This window comes from Magnolia sinica, chromosome 14, assembly GCF_029962835.1.
Source record: "Magnolia sinica isolate HGM2019 chromosome 14, MsV1, whole genome shotgun sequence".
NCBI classification, from domain to species: domain Eukaryota; kingdom Viridiplantae; phylum Streptophyta; class Magnoliopsida; order Magnoliales; family Magnoliaceae; genus Magnolia; species Magnolia sinica.
Genome location: NC_080586.1, coordinates 37,705,112 through 37,716,355, shown reverse-complemented (window position 1 = coordinate 37,716,355; position 11,244 = coordinate 37,705,112). Strand labels below are relative to the sequence as shown.

Sequence of the window (11,244 nt, the reverse complement as noted above, 5' to 3'; positions counted from 1 at the left end):
GTGAACATACATCGGACAATCGGGTTACTTGACGAACTCGACTAGCACGAGCGCACGTTGGGTTGAACGACATAGAGTGCGCAAACACTCCGTGTGGCCAAACCATTTTCGACAACTCTAATACGACTCGGGTTCGTCAAATCACGTCCTTCGTGGCGAAAACAACCTCAGCCACGAACTCAAGGCCGATTACCGCTTTCCTGGACTATTTCATAGTCCCAAACACATTCCATTATAACAAATATGCATATACAATTTAAGACAGTAATGGAACAATTCAAATCATGTAGTATGTGAGCATTTGAAGAATATCAACTTAACATGGATTTACATATAAGTAATACTTGAAGTTAAACAACAAAGAATATGACTTACATGAGGAAATCATACACACCAATAGGAGAGTTGAGAATCACTTCTCAACACCCGCAAATAGGATAATATATTACACTTTAGACCATTCAGACATTTCTACAAACACTTAGACTACATAGTTCAACATAAATGACGTATGTTGGAATACACGCATTTGGACAATTCCTTTTGCCAAGGAGTTGACACACATACAACTAGCACAAATATACGACAGTTAATCATGGCAAGCATATGTTCATATTTTATATATATACGATACTTCCTACATATATATAGAATACACAAATCTCAATATAATACATACATATCAGGAACGAAAAATAAACATAACATTTAGCATGTGAAATTACACCCACAACAAGAATAAACCATTATTTGACATTGAAAGCCTTGAAAACCATAACCTATACGAATATAGTCCGCACCTTAAACCAGAAAAAACACATCGAACTAATTCAGACGATATGTCTTCGTCAACGGCGACTAGATAACCTAAGGCAAGAATAGAAATGAGCTACATCAACACATAGACTATTCTAAGCTCTAAACAGATTAGGGTTAGATTAACTTACCCAAGGATGAACTTAGAATTGCCAAAATAACGATTCAAAAGTGATGGTTTAAGGATGTAGAGTAACAGGAAAGAATCTTAAGATGATTCACCAACTTCTCTCTCACTTTCTCTCTCTTTTCCTCTCTCTTTCTTAGCTAGGGTTAGGAAATTCGTATGGAAAAGAGAGTGAAGGTTTTAAGGTCTTTATATAGGCATAACATTGATGAAAATAGCCCCAGGGCCAAGGTATACTTAGGTTATAACCAAATCGGGTCTCTCTCGATCCAACGGAGCACTTCCGGTGGTCTTTTCTCCACGTGTGGTCGGACTTAAGCTCACTGACCATGGATCTAGGTCAAGCTGACTTTTCATACTGATCGGATTTACAGATCAGCCGTGGCGAACCACTCTTAATTCAACGGTCACCAAAACTCGATCAGGTCCACAAGCATTATGACATGCCTGGGCCATCTTCCCTGATCCGAGGGTGAAATTGGGTCAGAATCCAACGGTCAGATTGCTTAAAATCGTCACGCAAGCGACGCGACTCAGATTTCATAAAATCATATTTAATTTCTCATCGTTCTCACACTCTTTACTCCGGACTCAATCAAATCGACCCAGGACATCATCTGGACTTGATTTTTGAGGTGATGGTCAAGTCTAACATGGTGACCATAAATATCTAAGATCATCGCTATCGGACTTTCGACGCGCGGTACAGGTCTGATCCAAAGCTTCTAAAAATTTCCAAGAGCAACTGGATTTAGCGTTGAATCCCAGAATTCAGAGTAACATAGCACTAACGATTCTACAGGTTTTGAGTCCTGCAGATCAAATTTAAAGTGATTGATGCTAATTTCATAAGCAATCGAGTTTAATGCTAATTAACCCACAAATAACTTCTAAGGAAAATAGAGGCAATACTCGGGTCTTAGCACGAGATTTTTCGGGTCATTACAGGATGGTACTCACTTTTTCTGTTGAAAATATTTTCTTTTGAATACTTTGCCTTCTTTTGGTCATACATAAGTCTTTCAGAAATTTGGCATATGAAGGTATTTATTTAATGGCATCTAGTAGAGGAATGTTGACATTCACTTGTTTTAGTACCTCTAGAATGTCCTAAGAGTTAGAGAGAGGTTTTGGTGTAATCAACCATTGGGGAAATGGAGCACTTGGCTTACCTTAAAGTTCTGATTCAAATTCTTGTGGAGCAGTGCTAGGTCTATTAGTTTCATCTATTTTCGGGTCCTTAGACTTTTCAACCCTTACCAGAATAGATTTGTCAATTATTTTTCCACTCCTAAAGGTGGTGATAGACTTGGCTTACTCCATTTGATTTGAAGAGCTTGGATCACTTATTTCGTATTGCGGTTTAGGATTGGGGAAAGGTTGAGCAGGAAACATCCCCTTCTCTATAACCATAACACGTGAATCCATCTTTTGCATAAATTTTGTTAGTTCTCGTAATACTTAGGTAAGCTCCTGAGTTTGTGTGGAATTTTGAACCAGTTCCTCTTGAGGTTTCCCTTGATTTGGGATTTGATAATGGAATCCTTGAGGAGCAGCAGTTTATCCATTCCTCCAACTAAATTTTGGATGATTTCTCCAACTAGGATTGTATGTATTAGATATGGGTCCATTGAAAGGCTTTTGGTAATTATTCACTGTAAGACCTATATCCTAGCCCGTATTGTTCCGTAGGCTTCTGCGGTCCTCCCGATCGAATTCCGGCGACCCGCGACACGTAGACTTCATTTGCGTGCAACCTTGAGTCACTTCCCATATTCCAAAGTCGGCTAGACCTGAGACTTGTACCCTAGCGACCGCGCTATTGCCACAGTTCCATGCCGTGTCTTGTACACCGATTTGATACTATGGCCAGGAGATGTGGGTGCGCATTCAGTTCAAGGAAAACACCACGCATCTGTAATCCTAAGAGAATCTCTACAATATATCCCATCAATCAATCACTCAATCACTCAATCAATCACCTCATGTCAAGTACAAGAGCGAGCCCAAAGTCAACTCTCTCTCACCCTCTCTCTTACACACCCATACATGTCAAGTACACCTATCAACTCACATCCATCACTCACATCCATCACCTCTCCCTTACAACCACCATTTCTCTCTCTTTCTCAACATAAATTTCAAGCAAAAGTGGTGGACATCCAAGCTCTTCCAAGGTGAGAAAAGTTGTTGTGAGTGGCTCACTTCCCACCCCAAGATCCATCACCTAGCCCTTCATTTCTCATCATCTTCTATCAAAGATGGACACAAGAAGATTGGCGTTCCATCAGACCAAGAAGATCGAACGGTGGGTGTTTTATGGGCCTAGATTTAATGCTTTGATGATGGGCCAAGTGAGGCCTACCGATTGATGGTATGGATCTCACTTTGGACCCTAGGTATGGTCAATGACCCACCTTGATTCTCATGATCATTCCATGACGAGGCCATTCTCCATGGACCACATCATGATGTTTATCTTCCTTGCATAAATAAGGTCACCTAGACCTTCCATTTTGGTAGAGAAGGATCTCCACCGTTGATTTTGATTGGTGGGCCCACATGTAATGGGACCCACTTGATGTATGTTGTAAATCATGGAAGGGAGGGCCCATGGTACCGGGGTCCCTCCATCACACGTGTCCCTCTCTCTCTCTCTCTCTCCCTCTTTTTCCCTCTCTCTTTCATTTTCTTTTGCGTGATGATGTGGCCGTGTGGCCCACCTAGATGCACCCCACCTTAATGTATGTCTTATCCACACCACCCAACCATTTGGTGGCCTACCTAGGCAGCACACCTGTAAGTGAGTCCCACCTTTAAATGTTTTATATGCAACTGTCCAGTGTCCAGGGATGTCGGACATGGCAACGCCGTGAAGTGTAAACTGTCAGTGTGGTGTATTGACTACCTAACAAATATAAATATTAGCTTGATTCAATAAGTTTTGGGGTGGGCCGCTCATGTAGACCCCACCTTGAAGTATGGGTTTAATCCACATCATCCATTCCATTCCTCAGCTCATTTTAGGTGTTGAGCCAAAAAATGAATCTCATCCAATTATCTGGTGAGCCATAGCATAGGAAATGGTGATTCTTACCTTTAAAATTTGTTAGGGCCCACCTTGATGTTTCTACTCGCCAAAACATACTAGATTTTGGGCTCTTTTGGACAGTCTTGAGCCATGGAATCCAACGGGTGGGTTGAATTCTCCTGATGCAGGCCCCACCTACGAAAAACTGTGAAAAAACCTTTTTTTTAAGAAAACAAAAATAATATATATAGCATGCAGCGCCTGCTGTTGGACGCTGCTGCGTTGACGCTAGGACCCCACTATGATGTCTGTGAACATCAACATCATCCATTTGGTAGGCCCCTTAAGGTAGTGGGCCCCATCCCATTTACATGGCTCAGGTGGCCCACGTCACAAGAAATGGTGGGATTGAACGTCTACCATTGAAACCCTGTTTGGGGGTCACAGAAGTTTTGGATCGTGATGAAATTTATTTTTCCTCTTTATCTGGGTCTGTGTGACCTTACCAACAGTTGGATGGGAAATAAACATCATGATGGGCCCTATGTGGGACCCATCTTTTCCATTTGAAGTAACAGCCGCTGCCAGCTGCTGCTGGTGCACGTGTAGCAGCAACACGAGATGTTTATGCCACCTACTTTTCACCGTCCATTAGTTGGTGGGCCATGTGTGTGGACCCTACCATGATGCATGTGTTGTATCCATACCTTCCAATCATTTTGAGAGATCATTTTTATGGCATGAGAAAAGAATGGGACAGATCTATAGTTCAAGCAGACCCCGCCATTGAAAATAGTGGGGATAGTGACATCCACCGTTCAAAACTTCTTAAGGGCCATGGTAGTTCCGATCAAGCTGACGTTTTGCTTTCACTTCATCTATCTCCATGTTAACTTATGAATAGGTCGAATCTCAAAAATACATAACGGTAAGTCCTATAAATGTTTTAACGGTGGGTGTGAGTGTTCTCACGTGCTCTCACGCTTTTCTGTGGTAGGCCCTATGATTTATTTAACAGTGGAAATCATTATCTCCACTGCTAGTTGTTGTATGGTCCAGTTGATATTTTGATATGATTCATTTTTATAATACTCTACGTTGATTTCAAAAAATAGTAGAATTCAACTTGGCCCATTCAACTCGGCCCATTCGACTTGGCCCATTTGATTCGGCCCACTGATTCAGCCCATTTGATTAGGCCCGATGTGATATATGAGGCCCGTTGTTGAGGCCCACCTTAATATATATGAGGCCCAGATGAAGCAGGCCTATTTGATGTATTTGAGGCCATGAGTTGGGGCCCAATGGGATGTACACAAGTCCATTGCAATGTGTGATTCTACCATGGTTTATGTAATGATGATTATGGCGGGCTATGCCTTAGGAGCAATGGTGGTTTAACATCCACATTGTAAGAATAATGTTGGTTAAATATCCACATTATAACTCTCCCTAGGGCCCATTGATAGGCCCATACTTGTTGTGTGTAGGTCGTCTAAGCCCATCTTCATTGTGAGGATAGCTCATCACTATATAACATGCTTAGTATAGCTCCATGATTCATGCCCGTATGCATCATATGTATGCTTGATAAGAGTAGTGACTGATCGTGTATGTAACGACCTTGGAAATTTTTGTGCTAATCTTTCCTTAAGTAGTTGTTTTGGGGTAATTAGCGCTTTACTTGATTGCTTGTGAAATTCGCATCAATCACTTTAAATTGTATCGGCATGGCTCTAAACGTGTAGATTGTGACGCTACGTTACTCTGAAATCTCGGATCCATCGCTAAATCCAGCTGTAGCGGGGAATTTTTAGAAGATCTGGATCGGACTGGACCGCGAGTCGAAAGTCCGATGGCGATGATCTTAGTCAGTGTCACAGAGTTGGGCTTGATCTTCACCTCAAAATCAAGTCGATCCGATGTTCTGGTCGATTTGATTGAGTTCGGAGTGAAGAGTGTGGAGAACGGTTGGAATTTAATTAAGCTTTTATGAAATTGAGTCGTGTCGCTTGCGCGATTTTGAGCAATCTATCCGTTGGATTTCGACCCAATTTCACCCTTCGATCAGGGATGGCGCAGGCATATCCTAGTGCTTGTGGACCTGATCGAGTTTCGTGACCGTTTGAATTGAGTGTGGTCGCCACGGTTGACGGTATCAAAACTCAGCTTGACCTAGATCCATGGTCATGAGCTTAAGTCCGACCTTTCGTGGTTATAGGCCCACCAAAAGTGTTCGTTGATCGAGAAAGGCGTACTTTGGTTATTACCTAAGTATACCTTGACCCGGGGTTATTTCCATCATTTTAAGGCCTATATATAGTCCTTAAACCCTAGCTCTCATTTCCATACGAATTTTCTCTAACCCTAGCTTGGAGAGAGAGTGGAAAAGAGAGAGTTAGTGAGAGAGATTGGTTGGTGAATCATCTTGATTCTTCCTTGTTCTTCTTCACCTTTGAACCTTTGCTTTGAATCGTTCCTCTGACGATTCTGAGTTCTTTTGGGGTAAGTTAACCTAACCCTAACCTGTGTTAGAGCTTAGATTAGACTTGGTGTTGTTGTATCTCATTTCTATCCTTATTTTAGGGTATTCTTGCGCCGTTGACGAAGACAACTCGTCTAAATCAGTTCGGCTATTCTTTCCTCGCTTAAGGTGCGGACTTTAAGTGTATAGGTTATGGTTTTCAAGGCTTTCAATCCCAGTTAGTGATTTATTCTTGTTATGGATGAGATTTCACATGTCAAATGTTATGTTTACATTGCTTTCCGATATGCATGTGCTATATTGAGATTTGTGTATTCTAAGTGTATTTATAAAGTACCGTATACGTATAAAATACGCACTTATGTTTGCCATGATTATTGGTCATGTATGTATGCTAGATGCATGTATGACAACTCCTTGATAAAAGGAATTGTCTAAGTGCATGTATTTCAACATGCGTCATGTATGTTGTTCCATGTTTGCTAAGTGTTTGTAGAAATGCATGAATGACCTAAGTGTAATTGATTACACTAAATGCGGGCGTTGAGAAGTGATTCTCAATACTTCTATGGATGCGCATGATTTCCTTATGCATTTACATTCCAAGTTATTTAAATTCAAGCATCTCCTATGCTTACATTTATGTTAAGTTGATATTATTCGATGTGTATGTAACATGATTTGAGTTATTGTTCCATTATTGTTTTACATTCCATATGAATATCTGTAGTAGTGTAGGATATTTGGGACTATGCCTTAGTCCAAGAAATCGGTAATTGACCCTATATTCGTGGTTGAGATTGCTTTCGCCACGTAGGACGTATTAGACGAACCCGAGCCGTATTAGAGTTGGCGGCGGTGGTTTGGCCACGCGGAGTGTTTGCGCACTCTATGTCGTTCAATTCAACGTGCGCTCGTGCTAGTCGAGTTCGTCAACTAACCCGATTGTCCGATGTATGTTAACCATGTATGGACGCCATCGCTTGAATCTAGGGTACCGAACTTACCGTGAAATCCTAATAACCATGGTACCGATCCGCTAAGACTCATGAGCCGACATGGTGGTATGGGACACCGTGGTCGAGCCGCGGCCTACGCCGGGTGACGAGCCTCCCGTAGTGACCAGTGAGCAACTAAACTCGTGAGCCGATTATGGTGGTATGGGACACTATATTCGTCTCGGCCTACATTGATTGGTGACGAGCCCTTTGTAGTGACCTCGAGCATACCCGGATACCGCAAGGAGGTGACGAGCCGATCCGTGGTAGTAAGGGCATGAAAGGCGTGCATTGATTGGTGACGAGCCCTTTGCTACGACCTCAACTATATGATCGTATGAGATGTCTAGGATTGACGACCCTAGTATGGATCACTGTTTGGATGATGATATGAGGAAGGTATCTTAGCTTCCCAATCTTGATGTATGAATTGGACTAATAACAACTTGGTAATCATATCCATGCACCGCATTTGCATGTGCTTTGTAGATGTGGCGCACTTTGAGGCGATGTCATGCGTAACGAAGATGAAGACGCTGAGGGTGTACGCGTGAGGGCACGCATCATATTGCATTCATACCGCATTAACAAGAGTACTTAGGATTTATTTAATTGTCTGCTTTATCATTCTTGTTTGATTGAATCTGATAGCATGTTAACCAAAGGCCTTATTGTTCCACCGAGTTGATCACTCACTCCCACGTTTCGGGACGGTGTTTTAACCACCAGACTCTGTCTTAGGCCCCGATGTTGCAGATGTGGATGCGACGCCTGAGGCAGAGCGGAGCTGGATGACGACGAGGCCGCCTTCTCCTATATGCAGTTAGACGGGTTCTAGCGAGCCTCGTGATGCGCGGGATCTATGGGATTACTATTTTGGGAACTGAAATGATGTAACTTGTACTTATAAATTTTGATAAATAACACTTTTACACGATCCTGGTTGTATATGTAATTCAGGGACTTACACTTGTACACATATTTTACTATAAGTCTTCCGCTTGCTTTATTCACATATCCCCGAATCATATCTGCGTTTTGGCTTAATCTATCCCATGTTTATGTGCTAATACAAATCAACATACATCATTCATTAATTATGTTGCATAAGTGATGTTTTGGAACTCGGGAGCCGAGTTATGCTCGACCCCCGAATTTCGTGACTGATCATAGCATATGCCATTGGGTAGACCATTCACGGGACTCCTTAAGAGATAGAGTGCCGCACATTATCGTGTGGTATGCGCATGATTGCTGCATGACTAGATGGTGTGACTCATGCATCTCGCATGTGTGACATGATCATTGTACGCCCTAGTGACATCAGGGTCGTAACCTCCACAGGCATGTCGTGGATGGCCAAATGAGATATTAAAAATGTTTGGTTCGAGCATCTAAGCACGTTGGATGTCCGTGGGTGAAAGTCCCTAAACCTTCGAGGCCAGGAGATGCTGCAACGTCTAGACCAAGTTGATACATGAGCGCCCGAGTGCCGAATACCAGTAGGCCGCGTCTCCCACTATGTCATGGTCGGTTGCGAGAGGGTGTCACCTTATCCACCCGAGTGAGGGGGCTGTAAGCTAGGCTGAGTTTGACCAGCTCGCAAATGGGTCTCTATTGACGAGCTGAGTAGGTAATGGCAGACTACTGGTCAGGCGGATAGTGTGGTCTCTTCCACCCACTAGGCACGCGTTAAGGGGTGGTGATTTGCATGTAGAGTGTACTGGACCCCGGTAATGGTCCCAAAAATGAGCAGTACTGATATGTGGACTTATTGAGCAGGAATTGCATACTTATTCATTCATTCGTTCACTATCCACTCGGGCTGGTGGTGCACAACTATTTGTTACGTGTACCTTCGCATGGCCAGGATTTCGGTTGGGCACACGACTAACCTAAGATAAGGAGTTTACCACATTGAGTCTGACTATCCAAATTTCAGTATAAGACTAGTTTGGATAGAAGTCCCTTGTGATGGACCCCGTAGCCTGTGATACTTCGTACTGTCATCTCGACCTCACACTCCGACTTAGTCATTTCATTCGCATTACATATTGCATTCGCAGGCATATGGCATTTTGGGTTGTTATGTTTTTTGTACTTATATGGCCTAGATGGACTTAGTAGGATTTACATATTGCATTGTACCCTCGGCATCTAATATTTGGCTCTCTATGACTCCTCATTTGCATAGCTGATCTGTATTGTGTACTCTGATATTGTATGACTCATGGACTTGTCAGTATTTTCGCTTACTCTGTTATCGTATGATTCATGATCTTGCCAATATTTTCGACATTGTATTGAATTGAATACTTGTCACTTATCTTGTGCACACACTTTCACCACCCTCTACGCTTTCTATAAGCTTATGCATGATAGATGCATGCAGGTGGCGTTAGGTTGCAGCAACATTGAGCATGGAGTGTGCAGCAGTCTTCTAGAGCTTTGATTTCGATATATGTATTTCCCTTTCAGTACTGTATTCAAATGTTTATATTAGTGGATGTGTGATGATAATGTTGCCTTTTTAATTTGGGTAAACTTGTGGTTATGCTTATTACGAGATAAATGTATGCTGAAAAATCCTCCTTGTAGGATCCCAGGATTGGAATCTGGTGCATGCGTGCTAGGAGCCAAGAATGGGGTACTACGGAGGCTGTCGGCACTAGATTTGGTAATCGGGAATTTTGTGAGCCCGGTTTCTGAGTTTGGGGCGTGACATTCATGGTATTAGATTGCTCATTTAGTACCTCTTAAAAAGCAGGTATTGTTGGGCAACTTTTGGTTATGTGAATGTTGTAAGGACAAATACCGCAAACGGTTTCCTTAGCCTTATCCTTCTTTAGTTCCATGGCTTCGAATTTCCTTATGAGATTAGCCACTTTATCATTGATATCATCATCCTCTTTCAGAAGGTATATTCTGCCCCTCTCCTTTGATTGAGTGGGCCTAGAAGTGGTGCTCGATTTTGGGGAGGTGTCCCATGATTGTGCATTTTCAGCAAGTCTGTCCAAATAATCCCACAAATTATCAACATTTTTGGCCATGAATTACCCATTGAACATTGTCTCAACCAATTGGCGCATGGAAGATGTCAGTTCATAATAGAAAAAGTGTGTAATGATCCACGTTTCAAAACCATGTTATGGGCATGGACTAACAAGATCCTTAAAACGCTCCCAACTTTGGAAGAATATTTCATCTTCCTTTTGGGCAAAGTTCATGATTGATTTTCTGAGGGTGTTCATTTTATGGTGTGGGAAAATTTTCTTTATGAACTCCCTTGTCATATCGTTCCCTCTACCCATAGATCAAGGATGTAGTGAATGCAACAACGTCTTAGCTTTCTCTTTCAAAGAAAAGGGAAAGAGTTTCAGCCTGACCGTGTCATCGGACACGTTAGGAAACTATAGAGTGGCTATGATCTCATCAAACTCTTTCAAGTGTAAATATGAATTTTTAGATTCAAGTCCATGAAATTTTAGGAGTTAGATCACCCCTAGCTTGATATTCATGTCTCATATTTTCTAGATAAACCATGCATAAGGGCATGCTCACCCCTACCGATTGTAAATAATCTCGTAAAGTATGAGGCGGGGGTGCTTGATGCACCTCATTCTCATCATGGATTTCCTCAACCCTAGGTTCAGTTGGATTTGGAGGTTGATCGGTTGGTTGATTGGCAGCCATAACTGCAGTTAACTCTATGGATCTTGAGTGGTGTCTAATCCGGTGATGGATAGATAACCCCTCAACCAATCCTCCTTTACTTAAGAGACGTCGA

General features: G+C 42.2%; 1 non-coding gene across 1 annotated transcript; it reads left to right on the top strand.

Moving 5' to 3' along the window:
- Positions 1-10,595: 10,595 nt before the first annotated feature.
- On the top strand, positions 10,596-10,702 carry LOC131226543 (small nucleolar RNA R71). The gene has a single exon (XR_009161918.1). It is a non-coding gene; the product is annotated as a small nucleolar RNA R71 (small nucleolar RNA).
- The last annotated feature ends 542 nt before the right edge of the window (positions 10,703-11,244 follow it).